Raw genomic sequence first — 20,677 nt, forward strand, 5'->3', positions numbered from 1 at the left:
TCCGAAGGAGTTTAATTTAATTTAAAAGATTTTGAAGATGTGCTCCTTGTTCAGTAGCTCATACATTTGCGAAAGCACTTCCTCAATTATAAAGCGATTGGAAAGTAACACACGGAACGGCTGATAAAACCCTGGATGCTCGCATCGACCACGGATTTTAAAGCAGAGATTTAAACAATAACCAAAAGCAAGAAACAACGAATTGTTTTGCTATTTTGTTGCTGTGTTATAAATTGTATCTTTTTCACAAGCTGAAAATCACTTATCGCACACAAAATGAAAATCATTTTTTTATGCGGCCCGTAAAGTTTTTCTCAAACCTTAATGCTCTTCGTCTTGGACAGCTTTGAGGTAGGCTACAATTGATAAATTAGCCTACTTGCATGGAAGCCTTTTTGAGTAATTTTAAAACGCAATTTCGAATTCCAGGTCAAAGCAACCCATGAAAACTTACGTAATAACCTCAGATTGCGGAATGCTTTTATAATGAACAATTACCGCGCAGTATATGAAGCATTAAGGCTCGTGACGAAACTTCCTGCTATTGCAACCTCTTTTAAATTTGTGGCGTACAAAAGGAAATATTGCACGGGTGGGTGGGCTATAGCGCGTCTAGTTTCAACAATTTAACTTGCATAGGATTGAGACTGAGCTAAAAATAATTTATGACATAACTGAACTTGCTTAGAAGTCAAGCGCTTTTAGTTGCAACCTACCGTACCGAAAACATTAGGATATATCTACAACCGTGTTTCGTATGACGAGAATATATTCGGAAGCGATAATTGCTGACTGGTTCTAAAACAAGCTATCTCAGGCAATAACCACTGAGATCTTGAATCATATTTATGACACCGGAAACATCCCTAGTGATATGGTACGTTCCATATTCATAACTTTACCAAAGAAAACCGGAGCAACAGAATGCTCACTCCACAGAACAATTAGCCTTGAAACAAAGGTTTTACTCCGAATCATGATGATGAGATTGAGACCAAAACTAAAATCGGAAATTTCAACAGCACAGTTTGGATTTGCTCCAGACAAAGGGACCACAAAAGGAAATTTTACATTAAAAATGATAACAGAGAGATGTGTGTCCGATTCTTCTGTTTATTTAGAGAATATTGTATTTTATTCCACAATATCGTTTCTTTTGCATTCTTGCATTTTATCCAGTGTTTACCTTTGAGTGCCTTTCCAGACGGCGAATTTTGTTGTCTGGGTTCGTTCAAAATAAGTGTTTTACATCAAAACAACATTTTTCATGATTAACAATAGAGGTTAATGAGATAAAGTCTCAGCGAAAACGTGTCAACGAAAAAAAGACAGTTGCCAAATAGCGTTTGACATAAAAAATAAAGTTAAAACCTAAGTGGCAGTTTAGAATAAACCTGGGTTTCGGCGTTGCATGTCTTAGTTGTCATTGAATTTGACCATTTATTAACTGAAGTTGACCATTTAAATGCTTGCATATGTTCGCAGGTCGTCCGTCGAAAAAAACTGAAGCCGAATCGGAGTGCAGCCGAATAGTAGCAGACCCGAAAACTTCGCAAGCCGCGGCTGATAATAATCGAATATGATTCAGCCTTCGTCCCGGTCCTTATCCCGTCCGAAAATCTGCGCTTTTTATATTGATTCAACATCTGCAGAAGTCAACATTAAAAAGGGATGATTTGGAGGCTGGATGTGATACGTTTTACACACATAACAATGGCGACAAGCGAAGCAACTGATCATAATTTTACTGCGCAGTCTAATACCCTGCTATTGTACACACTGTACTGGACTGTGCCATAACCCTCACCAATGCAAACAAATATATTGCGACCAGATGAGTAGAAAATTTCAAGTTGCATTATTTGTATTGAGACATACCAATATTTGCTTTTCAAAGGAATAGGCAGTAATTCACACATGTTGGTTCAGGGCTGCGAACTCGAGCAATTTTCATGCGACTACACGTCACACAATCTGCATCTTTAATTTTTCAACTTTCAGTCATGCAGCCATACTTGCAAAAAAAAAACATCACTTTTTTTGAAGTGTGGTTCAGACAAAAGTTTAAAATGAAGCAAAAAAACAACTAACTTTATTTAATTTTTCCCATTGAAATGATTGGTCGCGTTTTTGATGCAAGAGTCGAATATTTTTCTATTCCAAAATCACTGTAGCACAAAGCAAACGATTTTGTCGATAACAAATTCTTTGTTTGTTAGTGTATGTTCGAAGCCCTGATTATGGCAACCATAATAAAAACAGTTTTATTAGCAAAATATACATAGTAGTGAAATGTATGGAATCAAGATGGTCGCATCAAAATGCTATGGAGTCGCAATCAATAAAATCTGTTATTTTACTTTATGTAAATTAACTACAATGCATGTAACCTTTCGAGCAACTTGACATTTCAATACAACACAAATCCATATACGCAATTTTGTATGTGTTTTGCATCTATCAATATTGATCAGTATAGTTGGTTATGCGTGATTGTAAACAATTTAACAGAAAGCCACTTTTTCGAAAATACTACGCAAGGTATAATGATATCACATGCCATGCAGAAACATAAGCAAAAGTTATAGCCAAGGAAAAATTCAACTGATCAACCAAGTATAATTATAGACAGAGCTTAAATGTTGCATTTATGTACAAATGCATCCTCATTGTAGTTTAGTTGTAATTGATGGATGTCATGTATGTTTTTAGTTTTTCCAAACCATCTCTGGCTTGTTCTGCTTTACAACCATCTTTTGCAACAGCAAAACCTAAGTATTGATTGGCCTTTATAAGACAAGCACCTTTTCCTTTGCCATTAAAAGCATAAGAGCAGTCATCTATCTCTCTCAAAAACATGAATTTTGTTGGTCCAATCTTTAAACCTTCAGTTGCTTTCGGCACTGAAAAAACCAGATTGCCTGAGGTGGTCACTCCTGATACACTTCCACTTTCTCCCCAGAGAGAATAGTCAGGTCCACACAAACGAATATATGCGATAGTTTCTTGACATTGACCAAGGACATGAGCAGTGTGAGCATTCCAAGACATTTTCGGTTTGTTGGTTACTTCTACAAAATATGCCACATGAAACACAGCTGAAATAATGAAAACACATGATTCAGTAAAAATTCGAGTTTGTTTGATAGTTCGTCATCTCTTTGTATTCCTGGAAAAAAAGTGCTTATATAACTTCTAAATTCAACATTTTTTTTGCAACTGAATCAGTGGTGCGTGCGACATTTATCTGGCTGGTATTCCCAAGGATGTGAGCTCGATACTACCCAAAAGCACTTTCCTTTAAAAAAACTAAATTTCCTACTAAAAAACACTGCCAAAAGTAGAGCTCGACCGATATATCGGTCAGCTGATATGTATCGACCAATATCAGGAGTAGCCAATATATTGTATCAGCTATTTTTTGCCGATAGCAAAAGCCCACTAAAAACTAGTCATGCATGCCTTTAGAAGAAACACAAGTTGCTCATTTGTGCTAGTAAAGAGTGCATATAAACTCTCTCGTTTTAATTACAAGCACGCGGCTGCACACAATCTGTTTTTGCACGCAGCACGTGGATTTGTATCATGGAACACCCCTACTTCTGTCCCCAGCGAACAAGTGTTCAGCACTGTTGGACTGATTTACGATGACAAAAGATGTTCTCTTCTTGGCATGAATGCTGAGAAACTATGTTTTTTTAACTATATACAATTTAAAACTGTTGAACTTTGATTATTGAATTGAATACAAAACAGTATTGCATTTGGTTGTTTCGTTTTTGTTTGGTGTTTTTTTTGTGATTAGTGTTAAGAATGATTTCTTTACAGCAGCCAATGCATAAACTTTCTTGGACTGGTTTATTGCTTAATAACTTTGTTGGTAACAATTTTTTCGTGGTTGATATATATCGGTTGGTACATACAGGGTTGGAAAAAATGCTTAGCTTCCCGGGAATCTGTTTTTAGCAAAAAAATTTCCTACGGCTTACAATCACGATAATGACGTCACAGGCCTCGAAATTCACGGCGGACATGTCCGCCGTCACAGCATGTGATGTCCGCGGGAAGTACCCTCTAGATCGGTCATATTTGTCCGCCGAGAAATATCGCAGAAACTAGCGATACAAATCGTCATTGCATAGCACGAACAACTGTTGCAAGAATATAATTTGCGCTGGGAATGCGAAATTATCGCATTCCAAGCGCGCATCTAGAAAAAGTTAATACTGTATCTTTTAGCTTCCATTCAAGCAGAAAAACTTTCGAATTTTACGTTGCTTTAACGATTGATGACATTGAATCAGCGTAACAAAGGTGAATTTTTTGCTAAGAATCGATGGGAGTACCGGTACTTCTACACTAATCACGCGCAACTTAGTTCAAGTCTTACGTCACAATGTCTGGCTTTGATCTCCGAGTAATATTGATAAGGCAAGGTTGGTTACAAAGTTAGATTATAAGAGTAGGCTACTACAGCAAGATGCAGCAAAACTTAAGTTTTGGTATTACAGTAAGAAAGAAAAGGCCCAGGGAAAATTCTGAAAGTGAGAATGAGGGCGATGAACCTACTACTAGGAAATTTAGTGGTGATAGACGCATATATTAAATGAACAACGAATGTAAGGATTAGCTTTGTCCAAGATCACAACATATCGTTTACCCCAAGCCATCAATTTCCGATCATCAAGGCCATCAACAATATGAGTGACAACGAAAAAAATCAAAAGAGGTTGTTTGAAATCGCATATTTCATCGCTAAAGAAGAGCTCGCATTTACGTTTTTCCCTCAACTAGCCGGTCTGGAGAAAAGACACGGAATAGATCTCGGTATCACGTATCTTAACGACAAGCACTGATCTCGTGGAGATTGGCGCACGTCTTTGAAGATCGATGCTATTGAAGCTCTCATCATAAGCATATGTTTGGATGGCCTTGATTGCGCTGATTATAACTCCGAGCCTGCCGTGGTCTCGTGGAATACTGATACTATTTTGAAAAGGCGACCGCATCATGGAGAGGGGAAAAATAATTGTGCTTTTTCTAATGTTTTGTTTATTCTTTTCGTCACTTTCGCTCACATAACATGTAAAAATAAACCTAAAGAAAAAAGCCTATAGTGAAACTTTGCACATCAGAAAATAGTAGCGTTACGCGTTAGAGTTTTCCGACTCGTGCCCAGAGCATTGTGACGCAAGAAGCCACACGACCTCGTTCGGCGGAAGTTAATCAGTTATGCGGCGTATTATTTTTTTATTATTTATTTGCATCAGATACAAAAAGTTCATAGAATTCAAATTTTTAACAATCATCATCATCATATTTAGTAGCTACACGGCGTCAAGCGCACGTTGTTGGTCTGATGAAAGCCTTTCAGAGTAACTTTGCTGAAATTTTAAAAAGCCTAAACCGTAGCTATGATTCTCAAATGGCGAAGATTTATCAAGATAAAGGGATTAAGTATGACGATCGACGTTAAAACTGGTGTGTCCGCCGTGAGACTTAATTTGTCCGCCGAGATAGCTGCTCAGACCGGACACGTTTGTCCGCCGTCAACAAAAACGAATTTCGAGGCCTGACGTCATAATTACACCATTTACACGTTTTCCGGCGAAAAGCTCCATGCAAAAAACATACTATAGATGGCCACCTGTAGCTTCATATTTCCAATAAACAGTCTTGATATCAGACATGGCGCACTGTTTGTGAGTGATGTCCCCACTTTGATCTGCTGCATGTTCTCTTTCTTTTATTTTCTTAAAAGTATTCTGGAGGAAAGCGCTTTCCCATGCTGGACAGCATTGCTCGAAAAATAAGTTTTCCCTTGTCCAATGTCTAATTGTCTATCGCCTTTTCTACATTTACTTGTTCTTGATTTGCTGAATCTTGTAACACAACACTGTGCGGAACATCACGAGATTCACGCAATGGGGTCATTAAGTCGACGTCTTTACTTACAAGGGGCAAACCAACAAATAAGTATTGTTGCAGATATGTTTTATTGGTCTGCAATTCGGGCAAGTGGCCAGCTCTCTCTTCAGCCATTTCACCAAGACATACAACAAAAGATTCGAAGGCCTTTGTTTTGTTCCAAAATGGAGTGCGACTTGTTGTAACGTTTGACTGACCATTCCTGATGTGCAATAAAAATCAACACACAAAAGTAATTTGACGATGAATTCCATCGTCTTGATACGACAAAGAAGGTCACCAGCGTCGTTTGCTTGACGGGTATCGCTAGCTGCAATGCTCTCCAAGACGCAACGTACAATACCATAATTGTGCAAGAAATTTTTGAAAACTCTGTGCGGCTTTGAAACGAATCCCGTTTCCGAAAACCATGAAGGAGCTTTCAGATCGATGCCGAGATTGTGGGCCATAACAAGCATTACCTCAAAGGTTATTCCGAATTGGAATTTGCTTAGTATCGCACCGATACCTCTGCAGACACTGTCGATCCAGGATATGCTTTTCTGCATATCTTTATTAGCGAGTTGTAACAGATGTGCTGCATCCCACAAAAAATTGACGTTTTGTCTGAGTCTTCAAAGTTGCCTTTCCAATACCTCGTTGTCATTGTCCTCAACTTCTTTACTACTAGCAATAGCAGCTGACTGTGCTTCGTTGCTTATTTTTTTCTTCGCTTTAATTGCTCCCCTCGTCTTGTGGATGTGGTCTTTTCCGAGTGGATGAAAATGAGGAAAAAATTTCCGTTAGACTTATTTGACTATATTCTTTCATAGGAAAACCTTGATGTTGCTGACGGATATGTTCGCTAAGCCTGTCCGCTGTCCCTTCACACAGACACTCTGCAATAGCCACACCTAATTGGAAGCTTTGGTTTAAACGTTGGCGTAGCTGCCATTTTTTTATTACCTAGAATTACTGAAAATACACACAGAACTGAATATATGGCTAACTTGAGTTATGGAAACGGTAGCCTAGTAATAACGCCGACATGGGCAGTCGAATCCAAGCAGAGAAAAACTTCCCGCTGATAAATTTTCATTGCAAAGGCTAATCCGCAAAAAGCATCCGTTGACTGCTGAATTTTTTCTTAAATGCCTTTTTCAAATATAATACAGTAAAATCTTTCACAAGTTGGCATACTAGAATTTATGATTATGATATATCACACTACCAAACTTTAATACGTTAATCACTTTTTTTGTAAATACGCATTTGCAACGCTCATATGAAGACGTTAGTGATGAAATTCTTACGATAAAAATTTCCCGCAAACCGGCAAATTTCCCGGGAATCTCATTCCCGGATTTCCTATTTTTTCCAGGCCTGGGTATATATCGGATATATATTTACGGTTGATATACATCAATATCGGCCTAAAAAATTCGTAAATATCGGTATCGGCCTGAAAAAGTGATATCAGTCAAGCTCTACCTAAAAGTAAACTGAACATTGATGAAACCATTATTTTTAAAAGTACTGTAACTTTTTACAGCCACTAAACTAACTTGTTAAGAGTAAATATGTAATGCGTTGTTCGGCAAACACGATCACATCCTTTTGTGATAAACAGAAACTTACCCAGAGAAATTCTCAAATTCCAGCAAATTAAAAAAACTCTAACTTTATTACTCATATTTGAAAAGACATAAAAGATTCACCACAAAAACACAGTATGGTAGCCTAACGACTGAGTATTCGGGTTAGAATTTATTTTAGAAAAGACGCTTCTGTGTGGTATCGAACTCACATCCTTTGGAATACCAGCCTGACAAATATCTCACGCGCTACTTATTCATTTTAAAAAAACTGTTGAATTTAGAAGCAATATAGGCACTTTTTTCATTTGCTCTTCTCTCATCTTTTGCTTTGAAAGAGAAGATGGAAGAAATAAATAAGTTACATCATGCCGGTCAAATAGTGTTTTAGATTTAAAGCGATCCCACAAATTACCTATAAGCACCATAAGGCGCGTTGAATTACCCATAAGTACCATAACCTAAGTGGCGTCGAATTACCCATAAGCAACATGGAATTACTTACGCCTTCATGTCAGCGTATATGTAATCTGCAGGTTGCTGCAGCAAACGGAGTGCCACATAAAATAAGGTGTTGCGACCGTGCCATATTTTAAACCGATTGTCCTGCTTTGGCATTATGCACGTTATAACGTCAGCGTTTTGTCGCTTCTACCTTTTATAGACCTCTGCAATGTTTGTCGTATATTGTATTTTTGTTGGGATGGTTAGAAATAAAAACAAGCTGAAAATATTGTGAGCGTTCTCAAAACAATACCGGATTACCGGTATAAACTAAAGTAAGCGAAGATTTCACGAGCGCTTGGTGGCGTAGTGGTTTAGACAAAAAGCTATTGACATTGATGACACGAGTTCGATTCCCATCCTTGTCATTATATATTCTTCTTTTTTTCTTCTTTAATTATCAAGTTCAAAGCAAGAATTAAGTCTCTGGCTGACTGCTACAACGACTACTATGCTGCAGTCACCTGGTTCATAGGAAAAAATGTCCTATGTTAAAGTGTTTCGGAATGGCCGTTTCGGTGAGTCCGATCCCTTAACGGGAGATTTTTTCAATTTTTTTTTTTAATTATTGGGTACCGTAGCCTAATTATCATTGCCGTTTTAGGGTTAGGGGTTAGAGGTTAGGAACTCACCGAATCGGACTCACCGAATAGTAGCAGACCCAAGTGTTTTACCGGCCAAAACACTCCATCTGCTGCTGCACCCTGCAGAATATACAATTATACATAAGCGGGTGGAAAGGCAAGGAGGCCAATCTCCGTGTCCACCTTCAGGCATGCCTTCAAGTGTCCTGCCAAAGACACAGGCTCTTGAGCGGTCTCAAACTATATTTTCAAACGCCGAGTCAGTGCTCCTTACCACTCGGCTATGCAGCCGACTACTAGGTTACTAGACGGCTATATTACAGGCTTATGGGTAATTCGACGCGACTTAGTGCTTTCGGGTAATTTGCTGCGACTTATGGGTAATTCGACACGACTTATGGGGCTTATAAGTAATTTGATGCGACTTATTGGTAATTTGACATGACTTATGGTGCTTATGGGCAATTTGTGGGACCCGATTAAAAGACCGGTGCCGGTCAAATAGTTATTGCCTTGTTTTTTCGTTGTGATGGTCAGAAATAAAAACAAACTTAACTGATTGATCAACTGAATCTTTATCCTCGGACTGGGAAAGCTTCTTGTAAGTTGTATAGCTTAATCCTGGCAGTTTTGCATACTTGTAAAGGCTTTGAATCACTGACGCAGGCCCGGTCACCGAGATTGACAGAGTGCAGTTTTTGATTGTTGAAGTCTTGTTGCTTGATGATTATTCCATCCATTAGATGCCGCTGAATGGAGAGCAATCTTTAACGTGCGTTGCTCAAGCGCACACCCCGTGAATTGAGCTCGCGCCGCTTGATCGTGAAGTTTCTTTGTTTCAGAAGTCACGCGCTTACTGAGCTATCGGGGTGGACAACTGTTGACTATCAGCACCTAACATTAAAACTTTGTAGGCTACGGTAGCTATATTTACACTATATAGCTTAATAATAGCTTCAATAGTGTTGCCAGATAAGGAATTCTGCCTTAATTTGAGAAAAGTTTAAAGCTGTTGAAAACAAAAACTTGTATTTTGGAATTTTTTTTAGTCCTGGGCAAAGCTCAAAACCCTAAGCATATTCCTTGAACCACTGGCGCCGACTTACGGGGTTATGGGGTGGCCACGCCACTCCGTAACCGCTGTGGCAGCCACCACGTTTAGGTTACATTACTTACTGCAAATAAATGTAATTTGAACGGACGTTTAAATCTTTTTTTGATGATTGGTTTTCGCTTCAATTTAATGTAAAGCAAGAGGTGAACCAATACAGTATTGCTAAGAAAATGATTGTTTTTGTCACAAGCATGATACTCGCGTAACATCAAGCAAGCTACGTGAAGATTACGCAACACGTGGCTACGAGTTTTTTCCTTGTTGTTGTTGCGATTGTTTTATTTGTTACTTGTCATAAGTCATTGTTACATTTGTTAGGTTTTATTAATCAATAGGATTTATTAATCAATAAAATACGATCTTTCCATTGCCTCCCTCAAAAATCTTTTTTTTTTTTTAAACTGCTTATAATATCATCATGGCAGGAAGACTTTCAGGTGTGCAAGCTCGCTTTGAAGAAACTCGCCTAGCTATGCTTTATTTGCATTGCGCTGGTTATCAAGTAAATCTGATCGCACAAGATTGCTTCAAATCCACTAAACAAGAACTGCATGCAATATCAGTGTTAGGTGCTGTTGTTAATTTTATAAAAGCGTCTCCGAAAAGACTGGCAAAATTTAATAATTTTATGAAGATAAATGAATCTTCTTCCTCGCCTTCATTGCGCGCTCTCTGTACCACACGCTGGGTAATGCAGCTCCCAGCCGTAAATGCTTTTCTTGACCAGTATGAGGTCATACTAGATTGGCTTGACACGGCATCGAAAGAAGATGGCATGGATGCTGTCACTCGAAACAATGCCACTAGCCATGTTTTATCCATGGAGAACTTTGACGTTTACTTTTCCTTGCGCATCCTGCAAAAGCTTTTGCTTATTTTAAGCCCTGTACATATCGCTGTTTAGAAACGTGGGATCAATGTCGGAAAGGTACGTGAATTACTGGAAGCCGCCGTATCATCAACAGTTTCTTGGAATGCAGCAACAGAAAGTGAGGCATCTGCGTTGTTCGACGCATGTAAAAAATCTGCTGTTGATATGGGTTTGCAGTTGCCATCTTTGCCGCGTGGCCGTGGTAGACGTACTGCAAGATCTTTCGATGACCAGCAACAGCAAGCGTTTTTTTTTCTACCGTAGATGCTTACTACCAAAGCATTTATTTAGCCGTATTTAAACAGTGTTCTTCACTTTTGTCACGTTATTCACAGCAGGACATGAAAACGATCAATGACATGGAAACAGTTCTGCTTGCCAAGGATCAAGCATCGGAAGAGAACAGAGCTGCTTTTGAAAATGTCGCTGCCACATATAAAAATGACATAACCCAACGCTTCTGCGTCTGGAATTGCACTTTGTTTCAACTATGTCGCAACTGCTTGATCTATTTGCAAGCAATGAAACAATTTCATTAATGCTTCCAAACTCCTCCTGTGCTTTATTTTAAAGTTGTTTTAAACTCCTCCTGTACCTCCTGTGCTTTGTTTTAAAGTTGCTTAGTAAATTATCGAGCTACAAATCAGGTGTGAAAAGACAATTGCATCTACGAAACACGCTTAGTAAAATCAAACAAAAACATGCAGTTTGAAAGTTTTTAGGTTGCCATATTGTGCTATCCGCCACCCCGTGCAAAAATAAAAGTCGGCGCCTATGCCTTGAACTCTGACCCTTACCTCAGCCCTTCCTAACTTTAATCCTAACTCTGGCAACACCTGATTGTAACCATGGCATCAAGTGTGGAAACATAGCCACTTCCAACTTTGTAATGTTGACACAATATGAATGCAAGTTTGTTTCTTGTTGTTGGTGTAGATATTTTAGTATAAGGTACCGTATATTAAATGTTTTTCATCTACTTGGCTAAGGGTGGCTGCCCATAAAAATTCAATGACTAGTTTAAGAGGAAAATTTTAAAATTTTTGTGGAAACTCCGATCAGTGACTTCGGCTTTTTTCTATTTTTTCTTTTGATCTTGTCAGGTGATGAAATCGGGGGACGAAGTATTCAGGGAACAAAACAGGTTGCATCCCGTTGTTTCTTGGGTTAAGATTCCATAAGATACCTACCGTATCAGTTTGACACCGTCTGGAAGTGCTTTTTTTTTAAACTAAATTTTAATTGAAAGTGACTCAATTGTTACTTTTTCATATTAAGTAATAAAACTGGAGTTTTTTTGAATTTGATGGAATTTCCCTGGATAAGTTTTTGTTTATCAAGAGTGACTATGGTTCGTTTGCTAAACACTTACGGTACCGGTAATCTTTGTTTCGACACGTTACATTTTTGCTGTAAACAAGTAAGTTTGGTGGCTGTAAAAATTAACATTACTTGTTAAAAAATAAATAGTTTCATCAATGTAGGGTTTTAGTGTAGCAATTTGTTTCAATTATTCATATTGAACTATTCACATTGCGACTTGTTGTTTTATTCATTCATATAGAAGACAAACGTTCAAGCTATAACCTAGCACATTGTAGTAAAACGTTACAGTTAGAACACACAAATACAACATAAAATATGTTTATAAACTTGTGATAATTTCATATTTTCAACTGCATCACTCAAGAAACTTATACTTTTTGGCATCAAAATGTTGTGGAATAGTTACGAGCAACCTATTTGTGTAAAAATACTTTTTTCTACAATTGCCTTCGCGTCCCTTTACTCACTATGTCTCCGTTTTCATTTAGGAATTCTTTTCCACCTAGCTACATGATTAACAGGATGCTTGTCCTCGCCAGTCGCGACTTGAAGCCTTGCAATCTTGCATGTGTCTTTTATGGAACTATAGAGCAAAGTTTGGGCGGGGTCATATAACAGAGTTTCCCTATGAAAACAATCACAGTATTTATTTCATTGAAAAATGATTGAGAAAAAAGATACAGCTCCGATTAGCTTCAACACGAAACACGTTGCAGCTGATATTAAAAATAAAACCGTTTCTACTGAACGGTAGCCCATGCAAATTAAAACCTGGGAAGTGGGTTATAGTCCTGGTTATAGTAAATAACCTGCTGGAAAAATTCATCTGTTTTAAATTGATTGGACGTTTGCGTACGTCAAATTGTAAAAATGGGCTGATTTTTCCAGATGGGAATGGCTATCAATTGATCAGACTGGGAAAGCTTGTTTGAAAGCTTTATTTTGGCAGTTTTCCACAGGCCTGCTTGTAGCGGCTTTGAACCACTAACGCAGGCCGATCACCAAGATTGACAGAGTGATGTTTCCATGACTGACCATATCAAGCATAAGAGAAACGTGCATTAATCAGGCTTTAATAAACTTAGAATTGACACATCCATAACACAGTTCAGAAACTAAGAGAGAGAGAGAGAGATAATAATACAATACTAAATAAATTACAGAACTAATCTGACAGCCGTTCAAGAATTGAGTTAAGCAGCTGAAACTAGCAGTTAGCCTACAAGGTCTGACAAATGTAGGCTACAATAGAACGCTGCTGGCGTTGTAGAACTAAGAAAGGAAGGCAAAGATCTGAAGTCACAAACGCGAAGCACTGATTAGGCGTAAACCTACAAGCAGTGCGGTGCTCTACAGTAGGCTACGACTGCAGGGATGTACGCGCATACAAAAAATATTGACGCCGTCAGGGTTAACGCAAACGTTATAAAAAACATACGCCGTATGCGTCAACGCAACTTGTAAAAAAAGTTGGCGGCGTCAGCGCATAGACTAGCGTAAACTCATTTTGTTTGCTAGGTGCCAAACATTCACACGGTATGAACCACTCGAAACAAACAAGTTTTATTTTGAATTTCCACGAAGATACACAAGCATCTGAAAGTGTTCATCTGACATTTTGCTGTGTTTTGGTTCCAATATGTCTTTGCCCATTGAAAACATTCTTTCAACTGCAGCGCTGGAAGGTATTGGCGTGTTGTAGCGAAAAAAAGACATTAAAAATATGCGTTGACGCTATGCGCTTGTTACGGACAATTTTCATATCAAACGTCATATAAAACCGTTCAGGTCTACTGAATCTTAGCGTATTACGTAATGAGATATTTCTAAAAAAAATGAGCAGATTGCAGAATCGTTTGCAGGACCTAAGCCAAACTTGAACAGGTGTAAGCCAAACTTGAACAGGTGTAAGCCAAACTTGAACAGGTGCTTGAATAACTTATCATTGCTTATCATTATTAGGTCACAGTAACTCCTTACGTGCGTTTGAAATATCGTAATTTATTCTCGTCATTTTAAAATTGTTGCTTGAAGAAGTTATTGGTCGCATAAAATTTAACTGTTTTGCTTAGTGCTTGATAGCTGGACAAAATTTCCGTCTTTTATCCAAGTAATTTGCGTTGTAGTGACAAGTTTAGTGGTGTATCGCGTTGCACCCAATTTCGACAGCCAGTGGCTATTTTTACAGAAATACAATTCTCGAATAGACGTTTCCAGAAGAGTGTTTCTTTCGGTCATTACATACAGACGAACGGGTCCGGAAATCTTATGTTACAATTTTCCCAGATTATGGTTATGATTAAGATTATGGTTTACCGCTGTGACCAGCGCTAAAAAACCGCGAAAACTTTACGGCGTAGCCTCAAGCGCAAGCTATCCTAAAAAATGTGGCTGCAAGCGTTAGCGTAAACAAAAAGTCTACGCCGCAAGTATGCGGCGTATAAGTAGGCCTACATCTTTGGCTACGAGTTAAATTAGTTATAAATTTACCACATGACGTGTCGTTCCCGGGGAATTAATCTATTCGTTTGGTAGGCTACCGCTGAATGGAGAGCAGTCCTTATAATGCGTTGCTCATTTGCTCAAGCGCACACCCCGAAAGTCGAACAAGCGCCGCTTAATCTTAAAACTTCGTTCATTATGAAGTCACGCGCTAACTAACTGAGTTATCGGGCAAAGTGTTTTTGAATGCCACAAAAATCACACATTGTTCATGTTATTTTCAACTTAAGGAAGCAAATCATTGCCTTGCAATCTACCGTATTCTTCAAAATTTGAAAAGCGAAAATGTAAAAAGTAACCTCAAAAAAGTTTCTTGGAATAACTGTGCCTAAGCATTTTTCCTAGAAATCTTTGTCAGAAATAAAGATCACTATTCTGCGTAACAAAATATAAATTAACTTTGCTGAAGACACAAACCCAAACCCTAGCTTGCAACAATTAACAGACATTGAATCAATGTAGAAATGATTAATTTTGCTGGCTGGGACACTTGCCGTCATCTCCTGTTCATTAGGTGAAGGGCCTAGTGCAACAGGGAGGTATGTCAATTTTTACCAAATTTAAGTTAAGCACGCCAGGAAGTTCATGAGCCTGCTGCGCGTCTTGTTCAAAAAGGCCGTATGTGTATCTTGAGAAATTAAGGAGATAGGCGAAGGAAAAAGGGTATATGTCACATAATTTTTTTATCATTTCAGCGCAAAAAGGATATATGTCTGACATATATCTTTACTGCAAGCAACAAATTGCAATAATTGAACATATAACCTGCAAACCCTGGCTTATCCAAGCAAAGCATTCTCGAAATGATTTGTTTTTTTATTGGAAACACTATCTCGTGTTCAATGAAGTGTTGCAAGCAGCTCACTTTCCAGCCAGTGTTGTTCAGGATCCGGATTTTTGGAGTCTGATCCTGCCGGATTTGAAGAAATTTTTTGGATCCGGATTGGATTGGATTCAATTTTTCCCAAGCTGGATCCGGAGCCGGATTATCCGAATCCGAATCTGTTTAACTTTGTTTAGTTACGTTTTAATAAATTGAATGACATAAATTTCATGTAGTTGCTGTTCTTCGTTTCAGGGAAGCTAGCCTCCGTAGATCTGGCAGCACTAGTCTGATACCGATGTACGGTACTCGCAGAGTCGCAGTCTGTCGCAGTCAGCAGAAGCAAACCAGCAACTAAGCAAAGGCAGGCATGCCACGCTAAGAGGTTGATGAAAGTAGCCTACCTCGGTACTAGAAAGTGCTGGCCGGTGCCCAGCAGAAGCTAAAAAGTTTGCCATAGTAGATCTCCTGTTGCTGTGCAGTATAGCCTACTATTATGCTTTTAACTTGACATTTTAGATTGTATTCACATTATCAACTGTTGATGCTTTACTTGTACTCAACTCTGTGTTTAGGTCTGAGGAAGAATAGTTTTCTGAACGACTTACATTTCTGTATGGTTCATGGAAGTTAGCATGTGATTAGTGACAATTTATTATACACTGATCTTATAATGACATTTGTATCATTAGGTTATATTCAAAAACAGTATGCTTTTGATAAGTGTGTGCAATTGTGCATGCTTACACTGCTATTTTCTTTGTTTTGTTATTGTCGTTTATTGTTGTGTTTCAGATTGATTACTGGTAGGCTGAGTGCTACTTTAATATCAGTATAAATTCATTATGCTGCAATTGAGACAAGGATGGTAGGGTAAGAAAAAAATGTTAGTGTAACATATGTCTGCTATAGGGTCTGCTACTATTCGGTGAGTCCGATTCGGTGAGTTCGATTCGGTGAGTTCCTAACCTCTAACCCCTAACCCTAAAACGGCAATGATAATTAGGTTACGGTACCCGATAATTAAAAAAAAAAATTGAAAAAATCCCCCATTAAGGGATCGGACTCACCGAAACGGGCCATTCCGTCTGCTATAAGTATAATGCTAGTTTTCGGATATTCGGATCTGGATTGGATATTGCTTTTCCTATTATTTTTGAATCAGGATTGGATTCGGATATTTCTAAAAAATTTCGGATTGGATTGGATTATCAAATTTCAATATCCGCACAACACTGTTTCCAGCACATGAGGCTAAATGCTCTTTATAGAAGTGAAGAAACCCAGTGTCATGGCTTAGAAACATCAAAAAGAGGCGGAGCAATGCTGAGGAGTTGAAGCAAGTATGTGAAGATCAGCTTTGCCGTGAGAAATGTAGGTTGAAGTGCTCCTCAACGATCGATTCTTAGACAAGGCATCAACTTTTCACAGACTTTTATTGAAAAAGTTATTATGCACAGCAGCACATTCTATTTGGATTCATTGAAAACTTCTCTACTCGACATAAAAAAAAGAGCAATAAAGCATCATGAGATGTCATTCCGATACAAGGTTAAAGTAGCTACGAATGAAAATAACCATATGAAAGAAGCATACGTGTGCAAAAGAGCCTTGACTAAAATTTATGTGCTTAGCGATAAGAGAATAGATTTTATCAATGCTCAAATAAAAAAGGGAACTGCAGCCTAAGTCCGAAACCTGATGGAAGAGGAAAGCATGCACACAGATCAAACAGGATCCCAGAAGCAGTTAGTAGTGGATAATATTAAAAATCTTATAGCATCATTTCCAACTGACGAATCACACTGCCGTCGAATGCAAAACCCATTTCTGAAATATTTACCGCCTCATTTGAGCATAACCAGGATGTACCAGGAATACCTTGATAAGTTACCGAGGAAAGAAAACGATGACATGTTTGCTAAAGAAGGATATTACCGGCATATCTTCAATACACAATTTAATCTGGGCTTTCGATCTACAAAATCAGATACCTGCAGCACCTGTGATAATTTTGATGGAAAAGATCTGGAACAACACAAAGTGCGTGAGAAAAATGCAGCAGAAGAAATGAAAAAGGATAGAGAGGAAGCAACAACCAATCCCAATGTCTTGAAAAATGTAGTTGTTGTAGCCTACAAATGGTTTAAATTTGTCCCACATGCCCGCAACTGCACAACACACATACGATGAAATTTTCATGGAACTTCAAACTCATCGACGATTGGTCACAGCGGTAAACCATAATCTCTTCGTGGGAAAATTTTAACATAAAGTTCCCGAATCCGTTCGTCTGTATATAATGACCGAAGAAACACACACTTGAACTTCTTTTCTTAAAGTGTATTTCTGTAAAATTAGCCCGCGGCTATCGAAATGACTGCTGCAACGCCTTACACCTCAAAACTGTCACTACGATACAGATTACTTGGATAAAAAACGGAGAATTTGTCCAGTTAGCAAGCACCAAATAAACCAGTTAAATGTGCGACCGACTTCCAACAAACAACTTCGAGAATGAATCAGAAAAATTTGTGATAACTCAAAGGCACGAGAGCAGTTCGTGACGCAATATTTCATGTCCAAACAGGTCTCAAACTGAAACAGGTTTAAACCGGTCTGACACGAGTCTTACGGACGATGGTGCAATTTTGGCTCATGTTTTAGGAATTTCCATGACGTAATATTCAGTAGACCCGAACGGTTTCTACATGACGTTTGACCAGGCGAACAACCGTCTGTAACATAGCGGCCCCTAGTTATGACAGTCTGACATGGCATAACTAAAAAAGAATTGACGACAATTGTGAGCCAATGAATAAAAACACATGATACACAAATTGTTTGAATCACTCACGTTTAAGTTAATACGCAAATACAAAGGGCATGCAAAGAATGAACAGCAATAAGAATAAACACGACGATACATGAAATTGGTACCATAGGTAGTAGGTACACGCAAAAAATGACGCTATATACCATGGTTGCGATAATAACCGACTGTTCTGGGCTCAGACAAGTGTCGGCCACCGCAGACAAAACCAGGCTCAAACCCTAACACTTAGGTGTTCTTTACAGGGGCGAGGCACGAAATATCCCTCAACACACAGTCTACTTTCACTTTCCCCGTACTCTCATCATAGTTGCAGACGGCAACTTTAGCTCTACGAACCACAGGCTTCCCTTTCCTAATTTGTGGAACTACCTCATGCACCCTCCCAAGTTGATACTTCCCACGTTTACCAATGTCCTGGAGAGAACCTACCACTACAAGTTGACCAGGCTCCAAATTCTCGGCCATTTTTAACCATTTTTTCCGGCCCTGAAGCCCTGGCAAGTAAAAATCGATCCATTTACTCCAAAACTGCTGAGAAAGTGACAAATTGAACCGATAATCCCTTCTTAATTGGTCACAATCATGTGGTTGCCCAACAGCACAGTATGGGTCTAAGTATGGGGTCAAAAGTGAGGCAGGGGTGATGACAGTAAAATCCCTAGGGTCGTCACTCAAAGGTACCAAAGGGCGTTCGTTCACGATCCGAACGGCACTGCCTGTGTACGTAAGCAGTTCAATAAATTTGGGCTTACGAATTGAAGAGTCCAAAATGTGAAAAAATGCAATTTTAAATTGTTTAACCATTGCCTCCCAGGCGCCACCTTGCGCCGGAGCATACGGAGGTATAAATTCCCAGTTTATCTCTCTCTGTCTCAGGGCGTTGTTAAATTCAGCTGATCCTATCAACTCGGGTAACTTCTTAGATGCTGCCTGAAAGGTACTTCCATTGTCGGAATAGATAGCATTAACCTGCCCACGTAAATCTGTAAACCTTGTAAAGGCAAGTAAAAAATCACTCAGCGACAATGACGTAACCAGCTCAACATGAATAGCGCGAGATGCCATACATGTGAACAAGAGTCCCCAAGCTTTTTTGTGACTTCTACCTTCAACAAAGGTTAAAGGTCCAAGATAGTCTAAGCCGCAATCAAAAAAGGGTTTCCTATGCGCAGTTGTGCGAGACAAAGGTAAATCAGACATGAGCTGCCTTATAGGCCGTGCTTTCTCAATCGCACATACACCACAATCATTAAGATACCTCTTCACGGAGGCATTACCATTAGCGATCCAAAACTTCTGTCGCGTAGACAACAAAGTGTGCTGTACTCCACAGTGCGCATTTCCATTATGATGCGACAGTACAACAAGCCTTGTGAAGGGGTGCTTCGAAGGCAAAACAATCGGATGCTTTGCTTCAAGAGAGATCTCGGGAGAATTACTTAAGCGCCCTTCAATGCGGATTACACCAGCGTCATCTACACAAGGTCTGTACTTTTTAAGTGAACGTAATTCTTTCAACCGTTCCTTCTCACGTTGCGAAGCGCCAACACTACCTCGCTTTATCACTTCCTCAAGGGCATCCGGCGATCGTTTGGTCATTAAATGTACCACATCATCATACACGCTCTTCTGAACAAACTTCACAGCCAACTCTGAAGCACTGTTAAGATAAGATGCATCCAGTTTTGGCTTCACAAAGCTACGCTTTCTCGTTTTACAGCACAAAAATTCAACAAAAGCAACCAAATAAGCGATTCTCTTTTTCATAACATACAAAGAAGGTGCGGCCTCGATCAATCTGTGAAGACCACCCTGTCCAACGTCAAGCGACTCCTCTTCGTCACGAAGATATAGGCTATGGACAGGTACTGGAGTGGCATTTTCTACAGATGGAATTTCCTCACACTGGTAGAGAAGACTAGAACCATTTAACCACAACTCTCGAAATTCTTTCTTTGTAATAAGATTTGGCCTTGTGCCAACATCAGCTGGGTTCATATCGGTAGGGCAAAAACGCCAATCCTGGGCTCCAGACAACAATAAAATATGCTCAACTCGACGCGTAATAAACTTATTCAAACGTAAATCAGGGTTTTTAACCCACTGCAACACAGTACGAGAATCACACCAAAAATACTTAAGGCAGTCGGGCATCTTCAATGCCTCGTAGGCCTGCTTCACGAGTCTTGCTGTATTCAAAGCGGCAACAAGCTCTTTTCTAGCTATCGGCCAAGAAAACTGATTTTTTACAACAATGGTAGATTTACCCAGAACGAAAGACACACTCGGAACTCCGTTAACCAGTCTACGTAAGTAAACAACAGAAGAGAAAGCTTGATTCGAAGCATCACTAAACCCATGCAATTGATATGAAACAATATCATCCGGACTGCACACACCAGAGTTTGCAAAATACCATCTCGGTAACGAAAAATCCTTAAGCAGGTCCAAAGAGCGAAGCCACGACTCCCATTCTTTAACAAAGCTATCAGGGACCTCGGTGTCCCAATCAAACTTGTCTATCGCTAATTGCTGAAGTATAAGGCGTGCTTTTAGAAAAAATGGCGCTCCAAAGCCTAGCGGATCAAAATTTTGTCCAAGCTGACTGAGCATAC

At 39.1% G+C, this 20,677-nt stretch overlaps 1 long non-coding RNA gene across 1 annotated transcript; it reads right to left on the reverse strand.

Annotated features, from left to right (window-relative positions):
• Positions 1-1,095: 1,095 nt before the first annotated feature.
• LOC145778706 (uncharacterized) lies at positions 1,096-12,469 on the reverse strand. Its single transcript, XR_014290458.1, has 2 exons — positions 12,369-12,469; positions 1,096-3,098 (listed from the first exon to the last, which is right to left on the reverse strand). It is a non-coding gene; the product is annotated as an uncharacterized LOC145778706 (long non-coding RNA).
• Positions 12,470-20,677: the final 8,208 nt, after the last annotated feature.

Source organism: Aplidium turbinatum, chromosome 10 (assembly GCF_918807975.1).
Source record: "Aplidium turbinatum chromosome 10, kaAplTurb1.1, whole genome shotgun sequence".
Taxonomy (NCBI): Eukaryota; Metazoa; Chordata; class Ascidiacea; order Aplousobranchia; family Polyclinidae; genus Aplidium; species Aplidium turbinatum.